The 20,093-nt window shown below is 36.4% G+C and overlaps 1 long non-coding RNA gene across 2 annotated transcripts; it reads left to right on the top strand.

Annotated features, from left to right (window-relative positions):
* The first annotated feature begins 2,031 nt into the window (after positions 1–2,031).
* LOC129528282 (uncharacterized) lies at positions 2,032–16,600 on the top strand. Of its 2 annotated transcripts, XR_010131289.1 has the most exons (4): positions 2,032–2,769; positions 14,627–14,724; positions 15,706–15,812; positions 16,315–16,600. It is a non-coding gene; the product is annotated as an uncharacterized lncRNA (long non-coding RNA). The 2 variants fall into 2 exon arrangements; XR_008673517.1 differs by lacking the exon at positions 14,627–14,724.
* Positions 16,601–20,093: the final 3,493 nt, after the last annotated feature.

The following is a 20,093-nucleotide window of genomic DNA, read 5'->3' as shown; positions in this document are numbered from 1 at the left end:
TGAAATAAGAAAGAAATCTGTAGTAAAAGGAAAGAAATAGTACTGAGAATCAACAGAGACAAAAGTTATTTTTTCATGTAATGTAAGAGAGAAAAGGCACAAAAAACATTTTAAAACACTTTAGAAAAAAGCTTTTCAGTTTCTTAAAAATTTAAACATACATCTCTCATATGCTCCAGCTGTTCATTCCACTTCTAGGTATTTGTCCAAGAAAGATAAAAACTATACAAAGACTTATATGTGAATTTTCTTAGCAACTTCAGGTTCACTTTAACTTTTATTAGTTTCACTTTAAACTAACTAACTTCAGTTTAGTTTCCATTATCATAACTTTCATCATGATTATTGAAAATGGAACACAACATTAATCTCCATCAAGAGATTTTTATATAATAAGCAAACTAGATAATGGATAACAATGGATAAACAAGTTGTGGCATATCTGTACAGTAAAATGCCACTCAGCAGTAAAAAGGAATTAATGATTGATAGATGGCAACAATGTAAATGAGTCTCAAAATAATTATGCTGAATTTTTAAAACCATATTTTTAAAAGGGCACAGATTGTATGATTTCATTTCTATGAACTACCAGTGGATGGAAATTAATCTATAGTGGCAGAAATTAGAGCCGTTGTTGCATGATGACAGGGTAGAAGAAAGGATGGATTACAAAGGGGCAAGAAGAGACTTTGGGAAACAATGGCTGATAGATGTGCTCATTGTTTCGAGAGTGGTGATGCTTTCATAGAGTGTACTTGTGTCGGTGTCAAGTGGAGTCCTCAAGAAGCAGATATCATGACAGAAGCAGACAGATACCATGACAGGACCAGATCATGAGAGATCTACTGGGGTAATATACTGCAAGGGAGTTGGAGGAAGCATCCAGGGAAGGCTGGGAGAGCCCGCAGACAGGTGGCAGAACTGACCCAAGTGTAGGGGAGAGAAACGTGAAGAAAGCAGGATGGAAGACAGGAAGGTCATGGACTCGAGTGGAGCTCTAAGAAAGGTTGGCAAGGCTGATGGAGAGTGCTGCCTCTTGCAGGAATGGGCCTATTTCAGTTCCCTACCGCGCTTGGTCCCTGGGTGGAAGAAGCAGCCTTGGGGAACTGTGGCCCTGGCGCAAACACAGCAATGGATTCAGATCCCAGCGTTGGTGTCCTCATTCGCTCACTTTTCTAGCAGTAGAAGATGTGAGAAGCACATCCCCATGGTTGCCACCCCCAGCAAATTAGACGCTTTAAATATGTGTGGTTTACTGTATGCCAGTTAGGCCTGATTAAAATTTAAAAAACAATAAAGACAGATAATGGCAGATAAAGGTAACAGGAGAACACTATGGACAACTTCATGCCAATAGATCTGGAAACTTGAAAATGGACAAATGCCTAGAAAAATATAATTTACCAAAACAGATTCAAAAGAAACAGAAAGTCTGATTCATCCTAACGTTATGAAAGAAATTAAAACAAATATCCTATAATCCAGTAATTCTGCTCATGGAGTAATACCCAAGAGACATACACAAGAATGCTCATGAGAACAATATTTGAGTAATAAAAACTCAAACATTCCAATAGCCATGAAAAAGAGACTAAATAAACCATCAACACTCTTTTTACACAAAGAATAATATACAACAGTAAAAATGTAGAATAATATACAACAGTAAAAATGTAGAACCTTAAACTATACACAACCAAATTTTGGAAACATGATGTTAACTAAAAAAGTAAATCCCAGAAGAATAAATACGATACAATGCTTATAGAAATTTTTTTTAAATTAGCAGAATTAAACAACAAGTTAAACATACACGCAAATGGGATAAAAGTATGTATTCAAAAAAAGCAGGGGATTATTAGGCTAGTGATTGCTTCCCAGGTGGGATAGTAAAGCACGACAAGCAATCTATTTATTACTAATGATCTAATTCTTGGGTTTATGGGCATTCCTTATATTATTATACTTTAACTCTTACGTGTATCTTGTATTAATCCTTTGTAGGTAACAAATAATTTTTACCTTCTCGAAAAAGAAATGAGAGAGCAAAGCCCTATTCCACTCAGAGGAAAGAGCATGTGCAAAGGCTTTAAAAGCAGCAAGTTCGTGGAATAACATGGAACAATGAGAATTAGAAAGAAAGCTCTGAAAGTTGTTAGGATGGTAGTAGGGAGGAGGAGTTCGGCGTGTGAACACCTCTGAAATACCAATGCCAGTGCTATCATAGACATTATCTTCTCACCTTGTTAGGAAGATGGTCCTTGTAAACTTGATCTTGGGCCGGGTTTGGTGGCTTACGCCTGTAATCCCAGCACTTTGGGAGGCTGAGGCAGGCAGAAGACGAGTTCAAGAGTTCGAGACCAGCCTGGCCAACATGGTGAAACCCCATCACTACTAAGAACACAAAAATTAGCCGGGCATGGTGGTGTGTGCCTGTAACCCCAGCTACTCAGGAGGCTGAGGCAGGAGAATCGCTTGAACCCGGTAGGCAGAGGTTGCAGTGAGCCGAGATCGTGCCACTGCACTCCAGCCTGGGTGACAGAGCAAGACTTCATCTAGAGAAAAACAACAACAACAACAACAAAAAACTTCATCTTGATAATTAGCAAGTGTTGATTAGCCTTGCCAAGACTGCAAATTCCCCAACAGACAGAGCTCATGGAGAAGGCTTTAAAGTTATACACCATTAATTCAGAATTCATGTATCAATGGAATTTTCCAATGATGAAGACCTGCTGGGTTTTCAGTTTGGAACCATCATTTAAGGTACCATTTCAGTTGTAATCTCATTTTACTTTTCTTACTACAAAATTTTATATAAAAATAGCATTTTTTCCTGATTACAAAAAGGAGTAAATAGTTATTGTAGAAAATGTGATAATATAAATAGGCATTAAAGAGAAATAAAATTCACCGTGATGCCAATATTCAAAGATACACTTTTTTAAAAGACTGGTATACACACATACACACATGCCATGTTTATTTCACTAATTTGGAAAGCCTATCATTTCTCACATGGTTAATTGTAATTATTTAAATTGTCATATTGTCTTCAACTCACTACATGTTCTTCAAAGAAAGGGGTTGACAAACCATGGCCTTTAGGTCAAATGTAGCCTGCCACCTGCTTTTGTAAACCAAGTTTTATTAGAACACAGCCATGTTTATTTGCTTACATATAAACCAAAGTTTTAGCAACAGAGTTGAGTAGTTGTGATGGAGATTGTACCATAAAGCTATTTGGCCTTTGCAGAAAACGTGCTAAACTTTGCTAAAAGACATACTTTAGTGCCTATCTATTAATAGTATTGTTTTATGAATGTATTATAAATTAAAAATTCCTCATTATTATATATTTTAATCTTTGCCACCATCCTTACAATGAAATTGCTGGATCAAAGTATACATTTCCTGTGTAAAGAGTTTAAGCATGTGGGCTGGCCACATTTTCTTCCAGAAGGTTGTACCCATTGACATCACCACCACTATTCACAGCCAAACTTCTGGAAAGAATACATCCAAATCCTCTGCATGGACACTTTCAGCATCTCCTTGTGACCCTTTGCTCTGTCATTGCTGCTTAGTCACAGTGAGAATGCCTCATTTACTTGACCTCTCCTGGCCTTTGACACTACTGATCCTTTTTTCTGGCTCTCTTTTTTCTTGGGTTCCAAAGCCCTCCAGTTTTCTGCTTTTCCTCTGCTCCTTCTTTTTCTCCTTAGGTGTTCTTCCTCTTGTATCTTACTGGTGGAAATTTACCCAAGAATAGGCCTTGGCTCTCTTTTCTCTCACTACTCCCATCTGATCTTTTCTCACACCAGCTTCTTAGCATTCTACCGTCAGTCTGCTCCTCACTCTGGCATATTTTACCTCTAGACTATACCACTGAAGTAGCCTCCTTACTGGTCTACTTCTTACCATCACATCTTCCTTAACTTTTTTCTTTACATACTTGTGCCAGATTAAGTTTTCTTTTTAAAAAGTTCTAATTACCTTAATGTCCTGTGTATTAGTCTGTTCTCATACTGCTAATAAAGACACACCTGAGACTGGTTAATTTATAGAGGAAAGAGGCTTAATTGAAACAGTTCCACGTGGCTGGGGAGGCCTCACAATCATGGCGGAAGGTGATGGTGGAGCAAAGTCAAGATTGTTGGAAATATAAGGAAAGTATCTTACACAGAGGCAGGCAAGAGAGTTTGTGCAGGGAACTCCCATTTATAGAACCATCAGATCTTGCGAGACTTATTCACTACCACGAGAACAGTATGGGGGAAACAGTATGATTCAATTATCTCCACATGGCCCTGCCTTTGACATGTGGGGATTATCACAATTCAAGGTGAGATTTGGGTGGGGACCCAGCCAAACCATATCATCCTGCTCATAAATCTTCAATGAATTTAGATTGCTTACAGGATAAAGTTAAAATTCCTTTAATTAGTTTTTAATACTCTTTAAATCAGCCTCAACTTGCCTTTCTGACCTTAATTTCCTTTACTAGTCTGAATTTTTAAGCCCTTATACATTTGTGGTGCATTCTATGTGCATAAGATATCTTTATATCATTTACCCTAATACCTACTGCTCAGTCATTCAAATCACACCAATTCTTCAAGACCTATGTTGAAAGTCATTCATTTACTTTTCTTCATCCCATCAGCGAGAAAATGTTATCTCCCTCCTATCAACTCTTCATAGGAGTTCTATTTTATCTGTACCTGTCATATGTAATATTTTTACACAGTGATTCCTGAAAGTATTTTATCTTGCTGTTTATTTTTACACTACATCACTATGTGCTTTGAGCCTTTGTTTTCATTGAATCTTCATTGTGCTGTGGTTTCCACAAGATGGAGATATTACTATCGAATGAGTAACTCGGTGAATGAACTGAGTATTACCCTAATAGAGGATAGAGAGTATTAAGGTAGTTCAATACCTTGTGATTTATGCAGCATTGAAATAAAAACCAGGGAATGGTAGATTCAGGCCTTCAATAGTATTGCATAACCTATTACATCAATGCTGCTACAGCTTAGTCATGGAAGAAGAGGTAATTATTAGCACAAAATACCTACCTCATAATACATCAGGACACAGTAGTAGAACTTCAAGTCAACCAGGGACAAATCTGTTTCTTTCTAATTATACTTCACAAGGGCAGTTCCTGCTTGTCCATTTCACTGAATAGATGATCTATGGTGTGGGGCTGACCTGGCCAATTGAGAAGCCGTGTGGACTTCTGTATTTTAATTCATTACATTAGACCCTAACTAGATCACGGGTTTTGCCATATCTTTATAGTGGTAAAGATTTGTTTATTTGCAAAGTTCCAGACGACAGAGGGACAAGAAAGTACACTGTTCATACTTAATATTATCTATGGACTATAACTGAATTCGATGGTAAAGAAGCATTTGTTACTGGAGGAAGTAAAAACTTCCCCACCATGGTATATTAGTATGTTTGTGCATTTTTTACAGAACATTGGCTTTACTTTGATTCTTTTGTAAAATGTGGAGAAAAAACAATTTGTGCAACCCATTTTTTTCTACAGTCATTCATTGTCCAGTTGTGTAATCTTGGGTAAGTTATTTCACTTCTCGGGGCTTCTTTTTCCCTACTAGTAAAGTGAAGGGGCTCAATTAGGTGATATCTGAGACCCTTTCCATCTCTGAGCATCTGAATTCTATGTCACCCTATGTAGAGAATGAAGGGCAGCATCTCAGATAGACATTCTAAACCCATCACCAAAAAGCCTACCTTATGCCCTGTGGCTGCCACTGGAAGTTTTTTAGTTGGAAAATCTTTTTGGACATCTCCCTCCTTACCCAAAACTGAACCCTCATTATTCAGTGGCGTGTATAGACTATGTGTGCTGGGAAGACCCCAAATCAACATCCTGGGGAATTCAATTTTCTTAGAAGTCATTGAGCTATCAAGGAATTTCTTTTTTTTTTAATTATTATTATACTTTAAGTTTTAGGGTACATGTGCACAACGTGCAGGTTTGTTACATATGTATACATGTGCCATGTTGGTGTGCTGCACCCATTAACTCGTCATTTAGCATTAGGTATATCTCCTAATGCTATCCCTCCCCCCTCCCCCCACCCCACAACAGTCCCCGGTGTGTGATGTTCCCCTTCCTGTGTCCATGTGTTCTCATTGTTCAATAAGGAATTTCTTAATATGAAAAATATGCTATTTTCTATTTAGAACTCCCTTAGAGTTCAGTGGTCTGGCAGCAAAGTAGACAGCATGTCCTGGTCAGCATGAATTAATGAATTCATGAAGCCCACCTTTTTTCAATGACTCTGTCAGCATCAGTCATGTGTTTTCCATGAATTTTTACATAATCTTCCTTTCTACATTTATTTTTACAATATTGCAATTTCAGTGACTTTTCTGAGAGCCATGATTAAATCATCTTTGTTATAGTAGTCATCAGACCAGGACAGCCCTTTTTGCAAGTACCTGTTCTCCCCAGATTGCTTTAGCTTATTTTCCTTATACTTCCAACAATCTTGATGGTGTGTGCTACCAGAGTCAGCTTCCTATCATACTTCTTTGCACAAAAATTTTAGTGGATAAATTATAGTAATGGTATATCAGTGCTGAAAAGGATCATAGAAATAATTTAGGTAAATCCCTTCATTTTACAGTCAAGAAAACTGAGGACTGTGAGATTTAGCAGCTTAAGGTTAAGGTATTAACCTAGGTTTCCTAGAAAACATTACAGAAGCTGAGGCAAGGCTTAAATACTAATGCTTTATTGGGAAGGAAAACCCTTTATTGGGAAGGAAAATGCTTTATTGGGAAGTAAGAATTTTTAAAATGGTAAATGAGGGAGGCAAAGATGGAAAGCAAATGCACAATGATGCATCATCAAGCTGACCACCAATTCTCAGAAAGCTCAAAGGGACCAAGACGGCCTCTCAGCAATATATGTGCTCAGTGTAGTAAGAGAGTTCCAGACATCTGTACCATGCCTCAAAATAGTATGTCAGAGCAAGGAAGAGAGGATTTACTGCTGGATCCAATCTGTTTATCTTTCTATCACTCCTTGAGGTTTACCATGAAGGGAGTTCACTCTCTCCTACACCTCCAGGTTGTGTCACCTGGCCACTTTGGCATCTTCGGGGAAAGACGAATCCCATGCACTGTGATGTGTTGCCTAGAAGTATTGGTAGGAGCCAGTGGCTCTAGATGTGGCACTGGAAGCCACAGGGAACAGAAACACTACAGCCCAAATGGAGTTGGTTTATATTTTAACTGCCAAAGAACAAGTAGCTGAGTATCTGGGAGACAGGGAAGCCCAAGAACAAACTGAAGAGGGCTCCGATATTGCCAAAGAGCTTCATAGTAGCAATGTCCACTATCCTGACACTAAATTTAACACTCAGAAGAAAAAGCAAATTTTTCAGCATCTTTCAATATTCTCTATATTCCAAATTTGCCTTATTTAGTTAGCTTATTGCAGCTACACTGCTTTATGTGAATTAACATCACCTGCCTGAAAACAACTCAACCATAGGAATTGGGAACTAAGAACACTTGTGTCAACATAACGACTATTTGTTCTGGAAAAATGCTTGTCCAATTTTTTTAAAGTCTCTGTTTAGAAAATTCTTGCAAACCCATCTGTCTAGGAAAAGTTTGCTCATCTGGGCAAACAGCTTGCTATATAACACAACAATTTATCAACATTCTATTCAAGACCATCCCTCAATGGACCCACCAAGCCTAAAATGCTCTGTCACAAACTTTACCCAATTTCTGTCTTCCACCTTGAAAGATCTACTTTAAATCCTGGTACACAGATCACTGTCTTTTGAGACAAACATTTTATTGACTCTGTTGCCCCCAAAACCTATCAAGAGATAAGAACTTATATGTTTTGTAGCAATTCAGGTATAAATGCCCAATTAATTCACAGAAACAGAGAAATCATTGCCTGAACCTCAAAATAAGGTCAGAAAAGACCCTAGTTTAAAGGAATAGGATCAACTACCCATTCAATTCTAAAAATTCAAAATGCCATGAGAAAAGAAAACATATCTAATTAGAATTTTATGACTATCACCCAATTTTGTTGTGCATATTCTCCTATTTTATTGCATAAACTCATATTTTACATAAATTTTCTCACTATTTATAAAATAGTGTGAAAATTTTCCCCAAAAGTAGACTGAAGTGAAAGTCAGCCAATACAATAAAAGCTTCAGACTCTGAATTATTTCATTATATCTGCAGATTGATTTCTCACAGACGTTTAGCCATGGATGATTTGATCATGGTGGAACTAGTAGAAGCACTCTCCCTACTGGTCTTCAGCCATACCTCCTATAGAATTTTTCAAACTACAATGTTAGGAAACAACTTTTCTCTTGCAACTCTTCCTTGTCCACTGAAAGTCACATGTGTTAGTATGACACCAAAAATATAATTTTAAAATTGCTACCTAAGGTGGGGCCCTTAAAAAAACAATTTTATTTGGGAGGCCAAGGCAGGTGGATCATGAAGTCAGGAGTTCAAGATCAGCCTGGCCAAGATGGTGAAACCCCATCTCTACTAAAAATACAAAAAATTACTCAAGCATAGTGGTGGGCACATTGTAATCTCAGCTACTCAGGAGGCTGAGGCAGAGAACTGCTTGAACCCAGGAGGCGGAGGTTGCAGTGAGCCAAGATCGCGCCACTGCACTCCAGCCTTGGTGACAGAGTGAGACTCTGTCTCAAAAAAAATTAATAAATGAAAATAAAAATAAAAAATTATAATTTTAAAATGGCTACCTAAGGTGGGAGTTGTGGTGGGTGAGCTCAGGAGAAGGTGTGCACCAGGAGACAGCTCTGTTTCTTTGTTGAATCTTTCCTTTTCAGGTCCCCTTCCCTGTTATTCTGTTATGAAAACTATTTCTTCATTATTTATATTTGTAAAATCATGTAGCTTGGTAATATGCTAAATATTAAACAAATGGCTCTGAGACAAATGCAGCATTGATTCAGACATGGTAGAAAACGGCAAGGAGTCTAAGAAGGATGTGTAGGACGAGTGGGTAGAGGTGGAACTTGGCTTGAATAATAGTTACAGTCAGATCAGGGTGCGAAGGCCCTGAAGTCAGTCACATGGAATAGCTAAGTAAAGACAGGAGTCTGGGTTTGATCTCGGTCAGTTAGAGAAGCTAAATAAATAGATCCATAAACCCTCAGTAACCAATGAGATTAAAATGTTATGTAAGATGGATATTCCTAATAGCAACAAAAATACATGAAATCCCTATGTACAAACTCAACTAGAAATGAGCATGAAGAAATGAGAAGAATTACATGAAGAAATTCATGAAGAAAAGTATTGATCTTTATTAAAGGACATAAAAGAAGACTCAATTAAAACAGACAGTGAGAGAGAAATAGAGAGAGACTAACTTCCTGTATTGAAAGAATTTAACATTATAGGGATAAGTTTCACTAAATTCATCTATAAACATAAGGCCAATGAATATGACATTACCAAAAGTATTTTTATGAGAATTAAAAGCTGATTTGGAAAAGAATAATTAGCTTTCCCTTGCTAATTCTCTATTAAATATCAAACCACACCATAAAACTAGAATAACTTGTAAAAGTGTGGCATTGATGCATAATCTACAAATTTCACAGTGGAACAATTCAGCATGAAAAGAAAGATATATATGAAAACATAATATGAAAACATTATTTATGACAAAGGTAGAATTTAAAATCAGTAGAAAAATGACAGACTATTTAAGGAATAGTATGGGTACAATTGGCTATCCATTTAGGGAAAAGATATCAGATATCTATGTCATACCAGGCACAAAAATAAATCCAAATAGATTAAGTAAATAAAAACATAGAAATGAATACAAAGAAACTATAATGGATTATCTTTATAATCTAAAGAGTTTTTCTAAGCAATACACTAAACATAGAAACTATAAGATTGATAAATAAAAATTTTAAATACATACAAATTTAAATGAAAACTATAAATCAAAGCAAAGATTGACCTCCATAATTAATACAGAACAATATCAAATTAAAGAAAGTAAACACAGGTCACCTAATAGAAAAATGGTCAAATTACGTGAACAGCAAATTTTCAAAAGAGGAGGTAATAAGATAAATTAAAAGATGCTCAACCTCATTATAAATCTGGGCCATTCTAACTGAAATGAACTAAAATCATGTTTTGTATATCACACTGTCCAAAATTCAAAAGATTAGTTACATTTTTAAGTAACAAGAGAGTGAGATTAATTATGTTTTTAAGTAACAAGAGAGTGGGGATACTCACTCTCATACTTTATTTGTGGCACCCTAGTGACACTCCAGAAGGTTTCTCCTGTTTCCTTCCAAAGAGAAACACTCTCCACCCCTCCCCACTATGGGAGGTAATCATTATCCTGACACCTACAATTAATATTATTTTTGCCTATGTTGTTATTTTATATAAAAGGAATCATATACCATAATTTTTTGTACCTGGCTCCTTTGCTCAATATTATGATTTTGAGTCACTATTATTGCAGTTTCAGATTTTTCAGTCTCATTGCTTTCTACTAGATGTGCATACCAGAATGTATTGTCCACTCTATTGTTGACGGTCATCTGGGTAGAGCTGCACTGATCACTCTTCTACGTCTTTTGGTGAGTGAACATAGGTATACACTTCTGCTAGGGAAACACCCAGAAGTGGACCTACTGGCTATAAGCTTTTCATGTATTCTTCTTGAGAAAGATGTTGCCAAGCATTTTTCAAAAATGGTTTTTATCAATTTCCACTTCTACTTGTGGTGGATGGAGTTCCGTTTACTCTACATTCTTGCTGACACTCGGTATTATCTGCCTTTTTCCTTTGCCCGTTTTGGTGGTTACTTGATGGCATCCTGTGGTTTAACTTGCATTTTAAAAAAATAACTAATAAAGTTGAACACCTTTTTACAGATTTAAAGGACATTTAAATATCCTCTTTTATGGAGTATCTGTTCAAGTCTTTTGTCCATGTTTCTATCAGGGTTTTTTGTTTTTATTTATATTTTTTCAAATATATATATATACACACATATATATTATATATTATATATACCTATATATTATTATCAATATATAAACATATCAACATATATAAATATAAAAAATCTGCTTTCATTTTTTGGGTTGCTTTTCCTAACTTTTTAAAGATATTGTTTGGAGAAGTTTTTTTTATTTTAATGTAATTCATTTATCTTTTTTTCTTTCATGCTTAATGCTTTTGGTGCCCTGATTAAGAAACCTGTCTACTCCAAGGTGACAAAGATGTTCTATGATGTTTTGTCTTATCTAATCTTTGAAAAGCAATACAAATATAAAAGATTAGTAAAATGTCAGATGTAGTAAAATGGTGAAAACACCAGAAAATGAGAACATTAACCATCTATAAAATTTCATCAGGAAAGTCAGTGCTTTCTTACGACATGATATTACCAGGAGGAGATTTATCACTCCCAGCTAACATTATAAAGCTTAATTCCACTTCAACATTTATAAATGAAGTGCATAATCACTTGACTATAAGACCGATAACTACAGTGAATAGGCATACACAGAAGCCATAGGTGAATGCATTGGAAAAATAATAGCTTAGAGTATCTTCAGATTAGCATTCATTATCCTGACAACTAAAGAGAGAGACATGCTCATCACTGTACAGAATACAAAAACAGGACTTAAAAGATACAATCTGCCTTCAGTGTTAAATTGAAAATGGTTATTGGATTTAGCCAGCACAAACTGGAAAGCTCATTCTCTATCTTACTTTAAATGCTCTTTATTTTCTCTCTTTAAAAAATAAATTTCCTTTTCCTCATTTTCTTGCATTAGCAAAAGGAATATGCTAAAGATGAACTTTACTGAATGAAATCAAGGTTGTTTTTTTTCTTGTTCTCTTCATTCTTTTCTTCCTAATGCTCGGTGATATTTTTGTTTAGAGTTTCACAGATTTATAGAGCTCAAAGAGATTGTAAAATTTTACCCTATCCATCCTTCAAAAACATCTAAGCCATATGAAAACCAACCCTGTCTGTATGACAATTTGCCAAGCCTTCAGCTATAGGGAACATAATCATCTGGTTCTGTTTTTATTTTGACTAAATAAAATGTGAAGACTATAAACAGTACTTAAAAAACCACTGAAGTAAACTAGGAAAATTGATTCATTCTATGTCAGTTTTTTTTAATAATTCTTTTTACTATTCAATGTATTAAATTATGATTGTAAAGTGTTAAAAGATTAAATATGTTTAGTGTCCTAATGAAGAAAGTGGGTTACATTATTCTCCTAAGGGTTTGGAAAGAAATTATATTGAGTTGCTTGATTTTCTACGTATAATATTTCTTGTATTTATCTTCCTTTTTTAAAAAAAAAACCACTTTTCCACTTATTTGCTATTGAAATAGCTCCTAACTATTCTTTCCTTTAGTCTCCTAAACCTCCAATCTACCCTATGTATTTTCAACTTCCTCTTAATGTACCCATTTTTTATGTTGTTTCCTTTTGCTCATTAACCATCAGTGGCTCCCCATTATTGGGGAGCTAAAACTTTAAATGTCACAATCTGACATCTAAGGTCTTTTAAAAAATGGTGTGAACCTACTTTCCTAACCAATGCTTATAACATTCCTTTACACAAAACCTAATGACTACTGGTCTTCAAACATCACAAACATAAATATTCCCACTTTGCACCTGTATTCAAATAATTTCCTCTCAGTCTCAAATGCTCTTTTTTTAAGGGGAGACTTGTCCCCTTTTCTCTAAGTGAAATAATAGATCTGGTGGAATTTCACCTGAGGGAGGTCATGGTCCTGGTTGATAAGCTCCAACGATGGAATAGAAGGCCACCTGGAGTTGCTGGAAAGGCAGTCTGAACCTACAGGGATTTAGTTGTAGACAAATGGGCAAATTCTTGCTCTTTCTCTGAACCCTGTTTATGAGAATGTATGCTGGTTCTGAAGCCCAAGATAATATAAATGCATGAAGTTTCTCGCCTTTAGATAAAGTCCAGAAAACAGTGAGGGAAATATTTAAATACGCTTTCACCATTATTATTAAAAGAGATTATTGTCTTCTGTTGTCTATAATTTATTTCTCATTGTGATGAAAAGAACTATGGTAATTCCTGGCCAGAGTATGGAAGTAAGGATCCCTAATTTGGGCAGATACTAAAACTCCAGTAAATTAATGTATAAATGTTGAGTAAATGAATAAGACATTCCATCACCTCACCATGATTAAATATTGGAAAAGATTTAATATATGCAAAGATGTTCGACCCAATGTATAATTTAAAAACAAGCAAGGAAACAAAGGTATGGAGTCAATCAATGTCAGTTTTAACCTAGTTTCTTCGTTTGTGTTTGTCCTAAATTCAGTGCTTTTCATTTGCTATGGCACAAATATGCAAAAATGGGAGGTATTTGTTTATATTTAAAATCAGTACTTTATTTTTCTTGTATAAAATGTTTCTCTTAGCAGGTCTATATTTTAAGCAAATCTAAAATGACTTTCAAAGGCATTCTCTGTGTGATTCTTTATAAAACTTGAAACTACTTTCTATTGGACTAAGAGGTTTGAAAGCTAACAGTTTCTGAAATTACATGATTAGAAGTCATTGAAATGAGTTTCTGAAGCAATTTGAGAGAATTTTTAGAAATCAGAGAGAGAATTAGAGGCAGGATTTTTTTGTATTTCCTATATTTCTTCTTGTTTCTTTCATTTTGATATTGAGTCACCAGGCTTGCTCACATCCTGAATTAATTTCTTTTCATCTCTCTTCTATGTTGAAGCTATCCGTATAATTGTTAGTACGTCATTACTTCATCTACATTTTGTAGACAACTGAACTGAGGATGAATGACTCGGTTTGGTACCAAGTTGTTAGCCTGGGTATACTTTGAGCTCTCAGCTGGAAAAGCACTAACCGTTGTAAGATGTTGTAATTACAGTTTACAGCCCCTGATTCTGCACCACGTTGCTGGGCTACTAAGTCATCCTCCTTGTACTATAATCTATACTTTCCCTTCTGGGCTATTTCTCTTCTCACAAAAGCTATCATCTGGAAACACCTCATTGTAACTCTTGTCTTCTCTATGTACAAAATGAATAATTCTGATCACAACTTTACTTCCTAAGAAAGCGAAAATAATCCATGAAGAAGAGTGCCTATTCATTTTTATAACCCTTCATTTTTAAAATGACATGTCTGTTGTATCTTTAGTATTTGTGCAATGCTGCAAAATGTTCCCCATAAAATGGTGCATAGACAGGTTTGGGCTCTTACTTGTGAGTAAAGCTTTAAATTAAATGATTATCAATGCTTTTGGAATACATCCATAACGCATTGACCATCTGTCTTCTAGATTGCATTTTTCAGTAACCGACTCATGAAAAGCAATTCTTCTCAAATTCAGCAATATGTGTAAATAACATTTAATAATATTTTTATTTCTGAAAATGTTAAATACTAAAATATCTTATGGTCTTTTTGTTTCCCCTTATATGATGACTGATGAATTTCAAAAATAATTTTATGTAATAATTTTGTGTTGAATAGGAAACAGACTGTCTCTGTCATTTAGAAGACTAAAATCTAAATGCAAAAATAAGATTTAAAGAAATTACATAAAACTGCACGTCACTGTCACTATAATAGTAAGTACATAATAGTATGTATCAGATCCTCAATGGGGTGAGGAAATCAAGATTAGGAACAGGTTCCATAAAGTTCAGCTAATCCAGTAGGACTTCAGAGAGCAGAGAAATATAAAATTTTATTTGAACAAAATGTAAGATGAGTAATGTCAGAAGGTGATGACAGTGGTGGGAAGAAGGTTTTTACATAGTAGAACAACAGAGAAATAAATGAAGAATGAACAGAGATGGTAAAGAAGTGCGCTATGTAATTTTAAAGTTGTATACTGGGATGATAAGTGAGATGACAACAATTGATGGAGAACTTTGATTACCAGGCAGATTAAAAATTTAAATTAATCAAATAAGAAGGTAAAGTTTAACATAAATTAATAGGAAAAATATAGGAGCTATTACATGATAAAAGTGAACATAATTTTTGCATGGGCATTTTTTTTTTTTTTTTGAGACGGAATTTCGCTCTGTTGCCCAGGCTGGAATGCAGTGGCGTGAACTAGGCTCACCGCAAGCTCCACCTCCCGGGTTCACGCCACTTTCCTGCCTCAGCCTCCCAAGTAGCTGGGACTACAGGCGCCCACCACCATGCCTGGCTAATTTTTTTGTATTTTTAGTAGAGATGGGGTTTCACTGTGTTAGCCAGGATGGTCTCAATCTCCTGACCTCATGATCCGCCCACCTCGGCCTCCCAAAGTGCTGGGATTACAGGCGTGAGCCACCATGCCACAGCCTGCATGGGCATTTTGAGTGGTATATAGAACTGAGTAATACAAGATGTTTTCTAATCATCTTAATGAGCTGGAGATGTGGAGTGTTTCAATGATAGGATGAGCATAAAGAACAGATTTTGGCATTTTATAAAGTAGTAATAAAAATAAACTTAGAATATACTACCAAAGAATTTAAGAAATCAGAATGAATTCTATCTTAAACTTTAATTAAATTTACTATACTATGTCTGTATTCTTTATTTTTTTTTTTCAGACAGAGTGTCACTCTATCACCCAGGCTGGAGTGCAGTGGCTCACTGCAACTTCTCCCAGGTTCAAGCGATTCTCGTGCCTCAACTTTCCAAGTAGCTGGGATTACAGGTGAGCACCACCACACTAGTTTTTGTATTTTTAGAAGAGACATGGTTTCACCATGTTGGCCAGGCTGGTCTTGAACTCCTGACCATAAGTGATCCGCCCTCCTCAGCCTCCCAAAGTCCTGAGATTACAGGCGTGAGCCACCATGCCTGGCCAGAATTCTTTAGTTTGTACAATGATATTATTTGGGTGAAAGTTTTCTGAAGTTGTTTGCATCTAGCTGTACAATGATAAATAAAGAGGAATGCAAAACTTGGAAGAAGTTTGATTGATAGCCATAAATTATTGACCAGTATTTGGTTTAATATTGTGGCTAGATAGTTGCTACTCACCACAAAGCTCATCTGCTGCCCTACATTCTACAATTCCCATGTAATTAGTTTACAGTCACATGACTATTTCTGGCTAATGAACTGTGAACAATAATATGTAATGTGTATCACTTCTAGGTCAAGACAGTAAGTGTACGTGTTCTCCTTTCGTTCTTCCTTTCTCCTTGCTGCAGTGACTTTGGGAGCTGTATGCTGAAATAGGGACATTGAAAGATGAGGAAATTATGGATCTCCAAGTCACTAGATGGAAGAGAGCACGTCAAAAACTTTATAAGGAAGAAGTAAGCTCTTCTTGTGCTAAGCCAAGAGTTGGCAAACTATGACCCGTGAGCCAAATATGGCATACTTTGTATGGTTTGCATGCTAAGAATGGTTTTTAAATTTTTACACAGTTGGGGAAAGACAAGCCAAAGAAGAATAATATATTGTGATATGTGAAGTTATGTGAAATTCACCCTCAATGACCACAAATAAACTTTTTTTTTTTTTGAGACAGTGTCACCCAGGCTGGAGTGCTGTGGTATGATCTTAGCTTACTGCAACCTCCACCTCCTGAGTTCAAGCGATTCTCCTGCCTCAGCCTCCCAAGTAGCTGGGATTATAGGCACGTACCACCAAGCCCAGCTATTTTTTGTATTTTTAGTAAAGACAGGGTTTCACCATGTTGGCCAGGCTGGTCCCGAACTCCTGACCTCAAATGATCCACCCTCCTCGGCCTCCCAAAGTGCTGGGATTACAGGCATGAGCTGCCGCGCCTGGCCCCACAAATAAACTTTTTATTGAAACACAGATGCTCTCATTTGCTTATGCATTGGCTGCTTTTGTGCTGCAACAAAACTTGAGTATTTGTGACAAAGACTGTCTGGACCACAAACCCTAAAATGTTTTCTATCTGGCTCTTCATAGAAACCTTTTGGAGTCAATGCCCCGCATCTCCTAGACACACACAGGATGGGTCCCTAGCATCATGTTTCTACTAGTTGATTTCCCCCCCTCCCTAAGGATAGCTGGTTAGACAAGAGTTGAAAACTGACCCAGAATGAACAAATAAAATTATCTATTTATGGATATTGGAGTAAAACTTGGAATTAAGGAGATTATAAAGATATGCCAGGTGTTAATAATTGAGACAAAGATTATTTGGGAGCTAAGTTCAGTTGTTGTTCAACATGGGTTCAGAGGAGCAGAGATGAGAGCCACAGAATTACAAGAAGGAAAGTGTGAGAGAAGGATTCTTGGTCCCTTTATAGCTCTTCCATTCTTAGTTACAGGTATGGCATATTTCCTTTTCTCACATAAAATATCCTTTTATATTTATTTTTAATACTCTTTAATTAATTGGCTGATTTACCTACTTGAGCTGGTGTATATGCATTTCTTATGCTTGGCGTGGAAAAAAGCATTCACAGATACTGATCTCAAAAACGTGTAATTAAAATTTCCAGAAAGCTTTCATAGATAGATATAAAGATAGATAGATAGATAGACAGACAGAGTCTCACCCTGTCACCCAGGCTGGAGTGCAATGGCATGAACTCGGCTCACTGCAATCTCCGCCTCCTCGGTTCAAGCGATTACTCCTGTCTCTGCCTCCCAAGTAGCTGGGATTACAGTTGCGCACCACTACTCCTGGCTAATTTTTTCTATCTTTAGTAGAGACAGGGTTTCACCATGTTGGCCAGGCTGGTCTCGAACTCCTGACCTCATGATCTGCCCGCCTTGGCCTCCCAAAGTGCTGGGATTACAGGCGTGAGCCACTGCACCTGGCCCTTTCATCAATATTTAATAGAGGAAAGCTCTAGTGGAAAAGAGGCAATCTGTCACAGAGACAGTAACAATATCCTAGAGATACTCTAGAGCCTTTTGCAAAGTTTCTAATACATTCTGCAATGTTCAAGGTAATGTTTATAAGTAAGTTTTATACGTATTTTCTTGTACAGTTTGACATATTAACTAGAGAGATTTCTTACGTGTAATAAAAGAGGCATTTGAGCCTCAAATCCATTACTTACTTGCTTATGACTTTTTAGAGTAACTTAGGCAGGTAAATTGCTAGGCTCACTTTTATCCTTAATTAATGAGAGCAATGGTCCATAAGTCTAATAGCAGAATTTCTTAACTTGAAATTCATGGATGAAATTCAGCAAGTCTTCAAATCTCCTGAATATTGTAAACAATATTTTCTATGTGTACATCTTTTCATTTTTTTTCTGTAGAGGGCACATAGCTTTCATCAGATTGTCAAAGGTATCCATGACCCAAAACAGGGTTAAAAATACATTAATGTGCATAATAATTATAAAGATTAATGAAAAAACGTATGAAAAGTTATTAGCACAGTACACAGAACACTCCATGCATGTTTGTTCATTTTCCTTTCTCTCTCTCTCTTTTTTATTCTTTGAAATGGATCTCGCTCTGTGGCCCAGGCTGGAGTGCAGGGGCGTGATCTCAGCTCCCTGCAGCTACTGCCTCCCAGGTTCACGCCATTCTCCTGCCTCAGCCTCCCGAGTAGCTGGAACTACAGGCGCACGCCACCACACCCGGCTAATTTTTTGTATTTTAGTAGAGATGGGGTTTCACCGTGTTGCCCAGGCTGGTCTCAAACTCCTGAGCTCAGGCAATCCGCCCGCCTTGGCCTCCCAAAGTGCTAGGATTACAGGCGTGAGTGAGCCACCGCGCCCGGCCCCCTTTCCCTTTTATCACTTATTCAAACTTCCCACCTGTTGGAGCCTTATTCTCCCAATTATGTTACAAACCTCTCGAAGGGAGGGCAGGGCATACCTTATATTTCTTTGTACAGCTCCCATTGCAATAAAGTACAGTAGAATACTATTAAGTATTTATTGAATAGATTGCAAATGCAGTGATCCCAGGAGTGTGTATGTGTGTGTATTACTTGATATTGAAAATTTCAAATGGTTCTTTTTCTTCTTTTTATTTTATTTTTTTCTTTTGGCTTTTTAGACATGGAATAAAATGTGGGGAAATGTGAAGAGAAATGTTTCAGCAACTAGATCTCTTTTGGTTCGTATCCATAGTTGCATTCTCCTTTAAAACCTCAGGGATCTTCCTGTCGAGTAATTTTTCTCAGAAATGCTGCTGCTGCCCTGTTCTGTGGAAATTCCTTTGCCACTTCAGGACCGCTGACCTGCTGCCTTCCTTGCTTAGACCTTTCCTGCTACCGCATCCCTCTTTGGTTGCTATGCAACCAGTCCCGGGAGGCGGTTTTACTGTGCATGTGCTTTCCCTCAGATGGATGATTTGTTTTACTGTTTTTTATTTGTTTTTACCACAATTTGAATCTCATTTTTTCCCAACATTCTCAACTGTAACCCTGAATCTTGAGTTTTGACAAACTATTATAGTATACAAGGCCTTAGATTTTTACGCTTGATTTCTATCTGATTTCTTCTTTAGGAAGCCTTTTTTTTTTTTTTTGATGTCTCCCAGGATTTTTTTTTTAATTATTAAATGTTGGTATGAGTCTCATGGGCAACCAGTTAAGACTTCTCAATCTTACATTTTTTCACTACGCAATGTTCATTTTTGACCTGATTATTTAATTGTAGATTGCATTATAAGCACTAAAACAATTACATTTAAGAATCACACATAACTTACTGACTTTTCCTCTAGATTTTACACCATATTCTGGAATTTTTCCACACTTAAGGTCAAAAGCTCAATGATAAAATTGCACTCATTAGTAACTCTTCTTCCTTCAAAGATAAAACTGCTACAAGCCGTGTGTGGTCATTTGAGAAACTGCACTAAACAATTAAATATGTTAAAAGCTAAAATTATTTGTATTCCCCCCCAATGAGTTACCATTAAAACCTAATTAAATGTAATACTTTAATTTATTTAAATATGTAGGTTCCTTTCTAAACACGTGAAAATAAACCCCCTATTATTTAACAAAAATCTGAAAAAATGTAAGAAAGAAAAA

The sequence above is a fragment of the Gorilla gorilla genome, chromosome 17 (genome assembly GCF_029281585.2).
Source record: "Gorilla gorilla gorilla isolate KB3781 chromosome 17, NHGRI_mGorGor1-v2.1_pri, whole genome shotgun sequence".
Taxonomy (NCBI): domain Eukaryota; kingdom Metazoa; phylum Chordata; class Mammalia; order Primates; family Hominidae; genus Gorilla; species Gorilla gorilla.
Note: the sequence above shows the minus strand (reverse complement) of the source record. Positions and strands in the feature narration are given on the sequence as shown.